This window comes from Limulus polyphemus, unplaced genomic scaffold (genome assembly GCF_000517525.1).
Source record: "Limulus polyphemus unplaced genomic scaffold, Limulus_polyphemus-2.1.2 Scaffold4809, whole genome shotgun sequence".
NCBI lineage: Eukaryota > Metazoa > Arthropoda > Merostomata > Xiphosura > Limulidae > Limulus > Limulus polyphemus.
In genome coordinates, this window is record NW_013670419.1 from 27,732 (window position 1) to 42,179 (window position 14,448).

The window sequence follows — 14,448 nt, forward strand, 5'->3', positions numbered from 1 at the left end:
CAGCTGGTATATATATATATATATATACATGGCCTCTAAATGTTTTTTCTGTTCACTACATCAACTCATCAGAGTTAATGCTATTTAGTAAATCCATAAAATAATCTGGATTTCCCCAGCTTCAGCATCACTAGCTGCTGCACCAGAAAGATGTTGTACTGTTCTCTCTGACATATTGAGAGAAACAGATACATAGAAGGTAGAAATAATTTGTTTACTGTATGGCAACATATAACGGAATGTCAATGGACGACATTACCAAAAAAATTTATGATCCAACACCTTCTGCAGGGATTTTAGAAGTAAGAATCCATATGTGCACCAACTGGAAGAATGGGTTAAAAACTGAATTGTTGATCCTCAGTGCAATTTCTTAAGTTTTATTATTGTATGTATTTTATTATGATTTTGGAAGTAATAATAAATAATTATTATAGATGTTTCTGAAAATTATCATTTTGGAACTGATAAATTGAATTGCTATACTATGTAAATAGATTACAAACTAATCTTAAATTTTAATATGCATGTTATCGATATGTACAGTTATAGTTGTTGTTGTTTCTGAATTCCGATACAGTTCTCCCCTCCTCTCACAAGATTAGCTATTCTTGTTCATTGCTGCCTTCTATATATGCGATTTTTTTATATTACACATGCCACAAGCCTTCCACATCCTCCTATTGGAATCAAGTGATTCCAACATGTCTCTCATGCAAATCATCATGTGTCACTTCTCCATCAATAGGAGATGCATGTGATTCCCTCTGTTTGGCAGCACTTGTACTCAGACGTTTTTTTTTTTTGTCACTCTTTTTTGTTTAACATTCATGTTTAGTATACCCACGAAGTGATCTTTCATTTATTATAACTTCCAGGAACTCTTGAGTTTGAAATGTGCCTTCATTTTTATCTGAGCTTATTCCAGTCACTTCTTCATGCTTGGCTGTTGTTCACTCCTTGGCAGGGAGATTGGATTTATACTTGCAGGTAGCTTTCTTTCAGCTTGTTCCATTCACTCTTCTTCAGTGGATGTTTATTGGCATAAATGGAAAGTGTTCTGCAGTTAATCTACAAGTCCTGCAGATCAAACCCCTGTGTCTCCCCTTGTTTTTCTACTGTGGTCTTCAGTCCCCTTCATCTTGGGTTATTGGGCAGCCTTGTCCCATACCTTTTTTTCGTTCCTGATACCACAGAGGTTTTACTTCACCTATCCTTATTAAGTTGATATGTTCCTTCTGGATTAGTCAACCTCCTTCCTGACTGCTCACCATTCTGACCTGGGATATTAATGTGATCTTTTATTCCTTCACTTTACCTTCGTTTGCATCACTTTCTTCGTGTTCTATGTTTCACCTACCTTTCAAACATAATTATTTTTTCTCTATGCTTGTATATGTCAGAGGTCTGACTTGTTTCTCGTACATTTTTCCCACTCCCTCTCTTCTCCTTTACCCAGATCTTTTCTTGCTATCCAAGACATCAGTAGCTAGGGGAGGTAACTCCTTTTTTTGCTTATTTCCCTTCCTTTAATTTCCCATCTTTCTCCTCATCCCAATCTTGATCAACTATTATGTATGTTCCATTCTCTTTGTTATTCTGTTACCCATATGCCTTCTTTCCTTGGTGCCCACTCCTGCCTCATTATTCTTATTCTTTCTCCTTCCACCCTCACCAATTGTATTCTGCTTTTGATCTCATTGGCTTACTCCCCTTTGTCATATTCCCCACGGACTTTGTTTATGGTGTCTTCTCATCAGATTCGATATCCTTACCTTTTCCCTAGCATCTAGTCTTCGTCGACTATTGGAGGCACTCCTTCATTCAGGCATGAGTACTACACCTGATACGTTCGTCTCCCCTTATCTACACCGTATTGCAGTTTCTTCCTCATCAGGTTTTCGTCTAACACTTGTGTTCGTTTTTAATACTTCAATGTGATTCTAACTAGGTAAGTTTCTATTTATTATTTCTTTCCTTTCAGGGGGTCCTAGCTTCATTATTATCTATTTGGATCCTACTTTGTGGCGAGCAGTGCCTGACCAGGTATTCTTGAATTCTAAATCTGCATTGTATGCCATGTTTACTAGCACTTTCTATTCCATGGCTTCACACGCTTACTTTTGAGATGGGGTGTTTCACAAGATCACTTGTAAGTGAATAACTTCACAATAATTGCTTCATAAATTTGCCCTTCCTGGACTGTACCACCCATGGATTTCATGGGTAAAGTAGAAGGTGGTAGCTGCCCATCCCTGCCATGCCTCGATTGAATAAGTCAGTATGGTCTGCTTTTAAAAATATGGTATTTGTGATCACCCATTGCACTGTTTTGGGTGTTGACGTACCTCTAGGCTCTTCAATGCATTCTCAACTCTTTTCTTTTAGTGGAGTATGGGAGTCCTTACTAGTTAGAAGCCACTGGGGTGGTCGGCCATAGAGGCACCCTGTTGGATGGGTTCCACATAAGATGGCTATAACTGTTCAGTTCAGAGTAGGGTGGTGATGTTCTGTCGGTGAAGATGATGTAATATCCTCCAATTTGTGATTAACTATACAACAGGGAGAGAGGTCAAGATGCAGTTCATCCTTTCGATTTGGAGCCCTCCATCAATTTCTTCCTTCTGTGTTGTGGGTCACAGGAGAGATACGTGGGATTATTCTGGCTCTATCCTTGGCTCTCCCTTGTTCTCTTTTATGACTTGGATGTTATTGCCCTTTGGAAGGTCCCGACCTGTCTCACAGTCACAGGAGTTGATTGCATGCTGTAGACTTCCTTTTGATACCAGATGTCAAATTTCTGGATCTATGGGTTTGAGGTGAAGATGGTATGATCCTCATCCTACCCTCGCTTTGATGTCGGTACCCCCCGAGGAGGTTTTGGATGTAGCTGACTTACTGAATATGGTCTGCTGCACCATAGACACACTATACCATGGGACTCATCTTCATTTACCCACTTTTCTTATTGTGGGATTGAGTTACTATAGCTTTCTCTGGTTAGGGTCACTTTCCTACTGCATTCTCTCCCACTTGGATGTGCTCCTCTCAATTTTGCCATGATTTCTTACACATTCCATATATGGATGAAGAGTATATCTAGATCAGAAGTTGTATGATTCTCCTCTTTAGATCTGACTCTCTCATCTACAGTGGTATCCTTCGGACACTTTCAGGGGGTACATCTGTTCTTCCCTCGCACTGGTCCCACCTCCTAATCAATGTGAGATTCTAGCTAATCTTGTGAAAATAGGGAAGTACTGTATCGGAAGTAATAATTTTCCTATACTGAAAATGTATTTCTGATAGGTACTTCCCTCTTCTCACACTTCTCACCCTCCCCACTCACTTCCGGTGCTTCCGTCATCTGCCAAACTTTGAAGTGATAATTTTGTAGAGGCAGGTAGAATGATAATTTGGTAGAGGGAGTCACATGTGTCACCTTAGTGAACTATTCTCCTATTGGTGGAGAAGTGACACATGTTAATTGCATGAGAGACATGTTGGAACCATTTGATTCTAATTAGGGGTACAGAAGGCAGTTTTTCCACAGCATTTTGTGTATCTGAAGAGTCACCTGATACTATTGTAAACTATAAGTAAATAATGATAGTTTTCTACAGTTACCAATTATAGTGAATGACAGTCTCTATCTCTGCAAAATTTTGTTGGTATTCTTAGGATACTGGCTAATTAAGAAAACTATCATTCTATAGCTGACCATTTTAATATGTTTGTAATGTTACATTAAATCACTTAAGTAACTAATTCGTTGCTTGTCCATCTATCACTGAAAACTGAAAAGTTGTTAAAAGGTTTAGAAAATAGAGGTAATTTCTAGATATGATTGGTAGTATGTACCGTCAATAGCACTTTAAATCAGAAAGGCTTTCATTCATTTGTACTTCAAGCTGTATGTGCATCGTATTTTTTCTTTACTGATTCTGATACCTTACCTCCTCTCACGTAATAGCTTTTCTCAATTAATGCTGCCATCTTTATGCTCAATTTTTTTGCTTGCCACTAACCTAACCCCATATGTTTAATGGGGTTCAACTGTGCTTTAGCATGCAAAAAGCATGCTACAACCCTCCATCAATAGAAATGCAACACTCTCCTGGTGCAGCTCTGTCTCTTCCTGGTTTACAAAGTCTAACTTCACTTCTCAATTTGGCACTCAGTTAATTAGACATATTGCTGCTGTGCCTTTTGAGTTTTGAAATTTTGTTACTTTTGTACCTCTTTTTTTGAACTTACACATTAAAGTTTGATCATCTACCGGCTGTTCAGTAGGAGTTGAATTTCTTTCTTGAAAATGTTTTTTCTTTCTCTTTCTACAACTTGTTTTACCAATACTTTTTGTCTTGGTGTACACATCAACTCAAATTCAGTGAGGAATTTGCACTTTATTGTCATGACAACTTCACTTGTTACCACTACTATGGTTCAGCCATCTGTTACTGTGATCACAGATGCAATTTTATTGGTAAAGGAAGTTTTGACACTCATCTGCTTGGAATTGGAGTTGTTCATGTAGGCTAGGGGCTCTCTTGATCCTCCCACAGTTCTTTCCTATCCTGGGGACACTGGACAGAAGGATGAAGACTTTGACAACTTTTTTTCTCCTTCCTTTGACACGCAGTCTCATTAAGCTGCTGTTGATGTATATATACCTTCATCAGATTTCCTGGACTTGGTAACACAGATTTGTTTTGTTTTGTCCTTATCTCCTTATGACCCTTCCTCTTCCTTGTAACATGATGATGCACCTGCTCCAAATTTTTTTCTTTTTCTTCCATCTCTAAATATCTGAGGGTTTTGTCAACTAATTATGTTCAGGGATTAGCATGCTATGTCCCCATGCTCTTCTGGGGCTTATGCATTGGCCTAACATCAGGTTTTGAATCTTTTTTTTTTTATTCTCAACAGTAGACTTTTTGATTTCACTTTGGGGCTCAGACCCTGATACCTTAATCCTTTTCTTCTAGGTGCAGTTTTCCCATCTTTGTTTATCCATATCCTCCCTCCTTCACTATTTCTCTTTTGTCTAAGGCTAGCCATCATTCCCAGTTGTGTTTTCTAAGGATTCCTTATTGTTGTCCACCTTGGTGCATTTGCATTCCTTAGTCCTGCCCCTTCATACTTTGTTCCTATATTATTGGGATCTTTAGGAAGAGATACCCTTCTGATGACATATCAATGGCACACTTTTTGCATCAGTCCATTTTCAGGGGTATCCTTGAGTCCTTGGAGTCTCATGTGGAGCCAGTCTTTCTCCATTCTTCTCTATCCTCCCTTGCCACTTGTCTGTCTCAATCTTCCCCTGCTTCAATACCTCTTTCCCATCCCTCCCCTTCCACTCCATTACCTGTTTCTACTGCTTGGGTTTCAGAAGCAAATCATTGTAGTATTCACTCACCCTTCTGCCACCAGTGGTATTGTGGACTATCTGGTTGATACAGAGGATAGGCTATTCAACTTTGTCCATGTATGGAGAACCTTCATTTCAGATCCTTGGGTTCTACAAGTTTTAACAGGACTATCCCTTTTTTCCCACACTCCTCTTTTGTTATCTCCTTTCTCAGTTCACCTCCCTCCACCTCGGGATCTCATATTTTACCAGCAACTTTCTGAAGTGGTTCAGGACATTTTTTATAAAGGTGCTTTAAAACCTGTTGCTCAGTTCCTTTGAGGGTTCTATTTCTGGTTGTTTGTTGTCCCCCCAAAAAAGGTACTGGTGGCAGTTCATCGACCTTTCCCGTCCGAATTGCTACGTAGACCTTTCTCGATCTACCGTTGAGTCATTCCTACTTATCTCTCCAGGTAATAGCTCTATGTTCAGGGGTTTTTTTGAGATCATTAACTTCCTCTAACTCCCTCGTTATCAGTTTCTTCCTGCCAAGTCCATTCTTACCTTGATGCAATATCTTGTTCATTTTGAGGTCCTGACACTGAGGTAGTTAATAACATTAGGTCCAGGTTAAGTAGTTAGCACACAGGATCACTTACAAAAGTTGTAATATTTTCAAAACGAGACCCAAAACTCGAGTGCTTTCAAATAGTTGACTATTCTTCTTCTGGAGAATAAAACTTTGTTTCTATTTTTATTTGTTAAATTTTTCATAAACAATAGAAATAAAATTAAAATTAAGTAACGGCAAAAGGCGGTGGGAAATAGAGAAAATAATAATGTAGGAAATCAAACCAATATATATATATATATATAAGAAATTTAAGGAAGAATAATACTAATAATATAAAGTAAGCTTAATCAGAGACTTGTGAAGGTCAACAACCCCAGGATCGAGATTGATACCATTTGACATTACAGTATTAAACAGTGATATCCAATAAGCTTTTTTAATTTCCCTATTTCTGTTAGATGTAAAACTTGTCTGTATAACCATAAATTTAATGTCTTCAAGAGCGTGTCCAATGTTTTGCGACCGGAAGTTCTTTATTTGTTTTTATTGTTGATTTGTGGTTATTAAAATGTTCCTGTATAGTTGTTTTGGTTTAACCTACATATTGGAAATTGCATTTTCGACATTGGATTAAGTAAATAAAATTTTTTGTAAAGCAGGTTATGGAATTAGTGATTTTGAGCTGCTTTTGGTTGTCTTTGTTGGAAAATTTGCCCGTTTCCTACATGAACTTAAAGGTTTAACATTGCTTGCTATTGCAAGGTTGACTTCCATCTGGTGTTGGCTTAAAGTTTACTTTAGTGTAAACTAAGTGTGAATGCAAAGTTTTATTCTTTCTGAAAGAAATGACAGAAACTTCCATAAAAATAGATTTTAATCAATCATTAAGTTGAAGAAGGTAAAACTGTTTCTTTAGAAGAATTGGTTTTATGTAATTGTTTCAAGGCAGATGTATGTGGTATATTGTTAGCTTTCTCAACTTGTTGGGTGATAGTGTTTTGTTTATAACCTCTTTCAGTCATAATCATAATGGTCATACTTCTTACTATCAGAGCATATCTTCTTTAATTTAAATGCTTGATTGAATGTGGTATTGCGTTTGGTGTGTTGAGGGTGACAACTTTGATTATATAAGCATTGTGGTTTATTCGTTGGTTTTTGGTACAAATCGATAGAACACCATCTTTTAATGTTAGGTTTACATCCAAGAAACTTATTTGGGTAGTGAAGTAGTCTAGAGTAAATTTAATAGAACAGTGGAAGATGTTAGCATATCTGTAAAAGGTCAGTAACGAATCTTCGTCTCATACCCAAATTTAAAAAATGTCATCAGTGTAGTCTCCAAAACATTGGTTTGTCTATTCAGTTTTCCAAAAGTTTTGTCTCTAAGTCTGTCATAAAAATGTTGACATAGTTTGGTGCAATCTTGGTGCCCATAGCTGTGCCTTTTGTTTGAATATTGAATTCATTATTAAATTCAAAACCGTTAAGTGTAAGTACTATTTCAGCTGTAATAATTTGAGTGTTGGGTTTGTCTGGGTTTTGCAGAGAAGATTCCAGTGCTTTTAGGCCTTCATTGTGGGCAATGTTTGTGTATAGAGAAGAAACATCCATAGTACAGAGAATAGTGTTTGGAGGAAGTTTTCCGTTGCTGTTAATGTTAGAAAATGTGTTGTCTTTTAATATAGCATATCTTCAATAATTTTAAGAAATTGCGGTGTGGGTTTCAGATCTACCTTTTTTTATAGTGGTTAGTGTCATTAAGTTGTTTGTAAATTTTGTTGATATAGTCGGTTTTATCTTGAATGACAATGGCACTGCCCTTATCAGCTGGTTTAATAATAATTTCATTTTCGTGTTTCAGTGAAGTTAGAGCAGAATGTTCACTATGGGAGAGATTGTTTCGTACTTTTGAGTCAGAGTTAATAGCTTGAATTACTTCACTTTCAGTTGCAGTAATAAAACTTTCTAGATGTGATTCCCTGTTAGTTGGGGGTGACCAGAAGGATTTTTCTTTAAACTCTGAGTCAAAATTATTTCTTTCAGTGGTTTTATTGTGAAAAAATTCTCAAAGTTTTAATCTGCATGCAAATTCTTGGAGGTCAGAAATTACTTCAAACTATCTATGTTTTTAGAGGAAGTAGAAAAATTTAAACCTTTACTAAGAAGTTTGTGTTGAGTTTCAGTTAGTGTTTTAGAGGACAGATTGACAATGTTGGAAGTGTTCTTGGATTTGTGTCAATCAGATGGAGAAGTGCTATGCTAGTGGAATCAGAAGTAGGATCTATTTTAGGAGAGAGCTCAATGTACATGTTTACATTGTTGAGTTATTAACCAGCTGCTCACAGATGGCATTAGTATGAATTTGTTTAAAGTTAATATTTTGTTGGATGGGAGAAACCTTTGTCCTTATGTGAAAGATCATGATGTATTTTTTTTTGTTGTTGCTTTTCACATTATTTTCAAAAGTTTTTATTGTTTTGTTAATAAATGCAGCAGGTTTTTGGTGTTCAGTGGAACATGTTGTTTTCTCGGAATTTGTAGCAGCAATTTCCTTTTCCAGGTTGTCAATTGTGGATTTGCAGAAGTCTTGCGTGAGTTTTGTAAGTGAGGTGGAATGACGAATTTTCTTCTATTGTGAACAAAACAATTTGCCATTAGCTCCTATTGTAACTGGTGGATTTAAATTAAGGGATTTAGGTGTAGTTTGATTCTGTAAATGTTGTCCCAGTACATCAGCAAGGTGCATATAGCTCAGTCTTTTCTCATTCAGTTGTATAAGTAGTCTAAAACTCTTACTAGAGTTTAGATCAGAGTGCTCTTGGGTAGTTGTGCTGAAGGAAGTGTTTATTTTAAGATTAATACATGGTTTTGCTTTGTTACAGAGAGAAGGTTCAGGGTATGTTAGGTTTAGAAGTTTGTCAAGTGGTGATTAAAATATCCATAACTACTGCAAGTAATGGTAGAAAAGGACTTTGTACATGTAGAAGTGTGACCTACAGTAGTATTAGTGTGTGTAAATGATGTGGAATTCTTGTATTGTGTGTCAGGTTTAGAGCTTAGGCAGAAGTTTCTAGAAACAAGGGTTGAAGCTGTAACTTCTGCATAAGTGTGTTATTTACAAGAATAGGCACATCTAGTTCTGGGATAAGCAGTGGTAAAAATGGGATTTGAAAGTGTATTGGGCATGTGGCCTACAGCTTTATGGCTTGAGGAGGCTTTGTGGATTGTATATGGGGAATAGAGTAGATTGATGGTTTATGGCTAAGAGAGTTTGGTGGATCTAGGTTCAATTGTTCAGTGGTTCAAATTCGATGACGAGGAACCCACTTTGAGACTAATAATGTTTGAATGGGTACTGAAGAAAAACTTTAATATAAGTTTAACATAACAGCAAATGTACAACGATTCGACAAGGTTTTGTCATCGTCAGGTACAAGTTATGTTAAACTTATATTAAAGTTTTTTTTCATTACCCATTCAAGCCGTCCCCAAGCATTATTGTTCAGTGGTTGTTTGTAGGCAAGGGAAAATATAGTTAATGATAAAGAATTGTAAGTTACTGGATTGGGAAGAAATTCCTTTGAAGGAGAGGGTAAACTATACTTTGCTAAGAAATGTGTCCTGTCTTCAAGTTTAAAGCTGGTGTTGTAAAGGAAGGATAGATGTGGGTTACGTTGGCAGATGTCATGTGCGAGAGCATTAAATTTATCAATTTTTCAGGATTAAAGAGTCAGTAGCACCAGTCTATTGTATTAGAGGTAAATCAGTATGTCTATTGACGTCATGGTGGATGAAGCTTGAGAAACAAACACAAATGTCAGTACGGTGAGTCAAAACATGTAATAGTAAGGTTTGTAGGTTGTTAAAACAGTCGTAAGCTGTTGTTTTAGGTCGTTAGTTCCGACATGAAGAATTATGTATTTTACAAACTGTGATAATAAAGTTATAGTGTCTAAAAAGTCAAGTAAGATGGCTCCACTAGTTGATTTAATTAAAACATGTTGGTTGTTAATGTCAGAAATGTGTTGATGGAGGTCCTCTATTCTCCTGAAGAAGAATAGTCAACTACACGAAAATGCTTGAGTTTTGGGTCTCATTTTCAAAATAACTTTAAGTAATATACTTTAGTGTAAAAATTACAGTAACATTAATAGTCATGAACTGTAAGTCCAAACAATGCATATAACAGTGTTGTTCCATAGGCTGCAACTAACAGCTGAGCAAGTTTATGATGCAGTTTTCCAACCTACTTCCTCTTAAGTATCCTTCCAAAATGATACTACCTTCTCTCCCCCCATAGCGATCTCGACTTCATTTGCCCTCTTTGTAAAAGTGCATCATTCTTTTATACCCCGTAAGGGGTATTGCAAAATAAGTCACACTTTTTCCCCCAAGAGCATAACAAAGTAAAATAAGATTTTAATTCAATCTAAAAAGTAATTCCAAGTATCAATATCACTTGATTGGGCCACCATTGTTCTCACGCACGAGTTTTAATCAATTTGCAACAGATATCAGCAATGCAACAAGCATGTCTGTTTTGTGGCTGTCTCTGTGAGCACGTCAGTGAGAACACGAATGAAGGTTTTACGTTTGTCTCTCGCATTCAGGCAAATTTTCCAACGTTTCTGTGCATTGTTGAATGAAAGATCCAACATTTTCAGTGGGAGAGTTCCCAATCCACATTCCACCACTTTTTCATGGACCACTGTTTCAAATTCAACAATTTTGAAAACTTTTGAGACATTAATCGGATTTTTCAAATCTGGCATTGCAATGTGTTGATTTGAAGACTTGAATTCTTGGAGCACGTCTGCAACTAGTTTTTGAGCCATCCCAAAGGCAGCACATACAACACGAACCTGAGTTCTAGTGAGCACCATGATTCAAAAGTTTTTGCAGAAAATTAAATTAGAAGAGTTAGACACCAAAGAGTATCTTGAAATGATGTTTTCTCACAAGTGATGATATTCACAGTCCAACCAAGTTTGTCATTACTTTGGGGAAAAATATGTGACTTATTTTGCAACACCCCTTATATCTTTTGCATCATTGCAGCAACATGCTCTAATCATGTGATTGCACAATTTTTGATTGTGCTTGATCACCAATTAATATGTTTCAAGTTCAAGTTTCTACTTGTTTGTTTTTGAGATGTTTCTGTTTCCCGAATTATACTTTATTGATCTAAATTTGGTTTTATGGTGGTTAATAATTTTCCCACTGTAAGTAGGCAGTGGTTATAATACTGGGCCTCAGTTTCAGGTTTCATGGTGTCTGCTGAGGAAGCACAGAGTTTCATTTGCGGGGAGTTCATGTCTTACGTTTGACCTGCAATTTCTTCCTTTTAAGATAGGTATTGTTCTTTTTTTTTTCTCAGAAGTTTTTAAGTGTGTATTTCTCACTCCCCATAGATATACCCATGTTCAATGAATTTATGTGAGCTCATGTGTATGGATCTAATTTCTGCACTCGATAATTTACGTCATTCATGACCTCTCTGGTCAATGTTATGTAAGTTCGAATTTTGTACTTCTTTTACTTTAGTTTACAACTTGTGTTCAGAGTTTGTTTCTTGTGTAAATTTGGTTTAATATTCTACATTTTTTCACTTTTAATGTTATTTAGTTACAAGTTCCTTTTTTTTTATATCTTTACTATTAATTGGAGATAAGTTTTGAGTAAACCTTTGTTTTTTTAACTGGGTGCCATTTTATTCTCATGTTCTTTAGAGCAAGTTTTCTTTTTTTTTGTCATTTGTCTCTATAGTTTGTGTGTCTTTTTGGTTACACTTCATGACAGTTCTGTTCTTTTTACGGGTTCTCTATGAGGGTTTCTGACTTCCATTTTGCTTCCCCTCTGCTCACTTCATAGATCTCCTTCTTAGAATCATACCTTGTCCAGTTGTCTTGCTCAGTCTGTTTGTGTCCTACTACACAATGGAGCCCATTCAACCAGGAGTTTACTCCCATCCTTCTTTGTCTCCCTCCTATACATGGGAGTTTAAAGTCCCTTTCTTGATCTATCCTGGCTGTATACTTATCTGCAGTCACCTTGCTTCACCATGGAGTCGTACCTCTCATTTTGGTGGGTTTTTATGCCCCAGTGTCACATTATTTTCATCAGATCCTCAAAGTAAGTTTTGCCTTCTTCATCTCTGTATGTGTTTTGTGGAGTGGTATGCTCTTTTGCACATCATCTTCACTCGTTAGGTCTTCAGACTTTCATGGATGACAGGTTTCTACATGCCTCTTCCTGTGCCCAGTCAATCACTCACACTCTGCTTCCTTCTTCAAGAAGCTTCTCAGGTGGGTTTCTTTTCTGGTTGGAGAAGTCCTTTACTACTCCCTTACAGTACCTTATTAATTTGGGGGTTCTCTTCACTTATCCACTTGGCTCCAAGATATCGAGGGGGACAGTCATGTTTGCCATCCCTTCTCCTTCTCTGTATGTTTGTGAGGTTCACTCTCTTTTGGGATGTGGTCTTCCTTGGAAGTGCTGATTCCCTTCATTGGATACTTCTCAACTAGTGGAATTTTTCTCATGATCCCTTGGACTATCCATTTTTCTTGATTCCCCTGATTTTTTGGGTCAGTGGTCTGTTGAGGAGGCTACTTTCTATATCCACTTCCTGGTACCTTGGCAGTTCATTGGGCTTTGTATCCTTTCCTCCCTTTCCTGCAGGGGAGAATGGTTTTAGTTCTTTCTGCAATTCCACTATTGTCAGCTTTATCACCTAGAAAAGGGGAACCATGTATGGATCTCTGGATTTCATGTACTGGGCCATTGATCTTGACATGACAATTCTGGTGGGTCATATTCACCGAGTTCTGACTTGTGTGGCTGATCTCTTTTTGTGTCCCCACCAGGTTCTCCACAGAGTGGTCTCTTCATCGTCACATTTTTCCGTGAGTGTGTTCTCAACTAGGAACATTGCATATTTATATGTATTTCCCATTCACTGGTATGCCACACTTTCTTCCTTTTACTCTTCAGTTCTTCCCCCTTCAGCTGTGGAGATAGATTCCTTCAGTCAAGATCGGAGGGGTCTTCACCTATATGCTTACCCTCCAATTTGACTCATCTTTTGGGTCTTTTCCCTTATCCACACCAAACCTTGTTGTGCTCTGCTGGTTCTTCTATATTGGCTGCTCAGATATGGTTCTCTCTGCTCTGACCCTAACTGGAACAACATACCTTATCCTTTTATCTGTCCTGTGTGCTCCTCAGTCAATCACGATCTGATGTTTTTTCATCCAGACGTCTCCAAACTCCTTCTTTCAGGGTGACTTTTGTCTGGTCACATGTCTCAGCTCGCCCCTATATGCCTACCCTCAGTTCAGACTCCTCCTCTTCTGGGTCTTTTTCCTTATCTAGACCCCTCCTTCTTGTGTTCTGTTGGTTTCTCTGGATTGGCTGACTCCTTCATGGAGCAAGAGACCCTCCCCTTTCTCTGTTCTGTTTGCTCCTCTGTTCACTGCGATGAGTCATTTTTCATCCTGACGTCACCATATTCTATCTTTTTGTGTGTCTTTTGTCAGGTCCCATGCCTCAGCTCAGGGATGCACCCCTTGTGTCACATCTTGCACTGCCTACACCTTTTGCCCTTCCTTTTTGTCTATGTGTCAGAGACATAAGTCTTGTTTCAGTCTTTTTCTCAGTGCTTCCAGCCCTCCTGTACTTCTGTTCCTCACCTGTCTCAGCTCTTCATCTGGTTGTTTGTTCAGGGTTACTCTATTGAGTAAGATGTTTCTCTTTTGACCTCAATCCCCCCCCCCCTCCTGGTATGTGGTGTTTGTCGTTCCAATTTTTATGCCATCCTTTACCATTTATTATGATTTTCGTTTTCCACATCTGGCATTCCTTTCCTTATCACCACCTGTATTCCCATTTGTTTCTGGATCATCTCCTTTGTCCAGTTTATTCCCTGCTCTGTTGTTTGGCTCGTACTATCTCTTTTCATTGTTCTCATTCCTATTTCATTGATCCATGGCATTCCTGTTTCCCATGACCTTTCTCCTATTACACTCAACTCCTACACCTGGCCTATTTGGATGTGTCCCTGGTTAGTCTCCATCTGCATATTGTTTCTTCACACCTAATTCATCGTCTAACTCTGTCTTTAGCTGTATGACACTGCCATCATTTGGAAGGGATCATTTAGGACTATATGTGGACAACTCCCTATACTTTTATCACTCTTTCTCTGCAAAACTTCACTGTGTTTTCTTCCTGTGGCAATTGTACACATGTATGATTGCCTGTGACTGGGGTAATTCATCATTTTTTTTCTCTCTCTCTCTTTTATCATTGCCTAAACATATTTCAGGATTTCACCAGGTGGCAAGTATTGCCTGGTCAGGTATGATGAATTTTATATTTTAGCACTATATGTGTGTATTTCTCCAATGCTCTCTTTGGAGACGGAGTGTTTCTGTGAGACCACCAGATGGTTTTCCAGTGGTGTACCTATATCTATATATCACTTTTCTTTATCAATATATATATATATATATATATA

General features: G+C 37.7%; 1 protein-coding gene across 2 annotated transcripts in view; it reads left to right on the forward strand.

Moving 5' to 3' along the window:
- Positions 1-14,448, forward strand: part of LOC106471718 — a 59,698-nt gene that overhangs the window by 25,555 nt on the left and 19,695 nt on the right. The window lies entirely within an intron of this gene.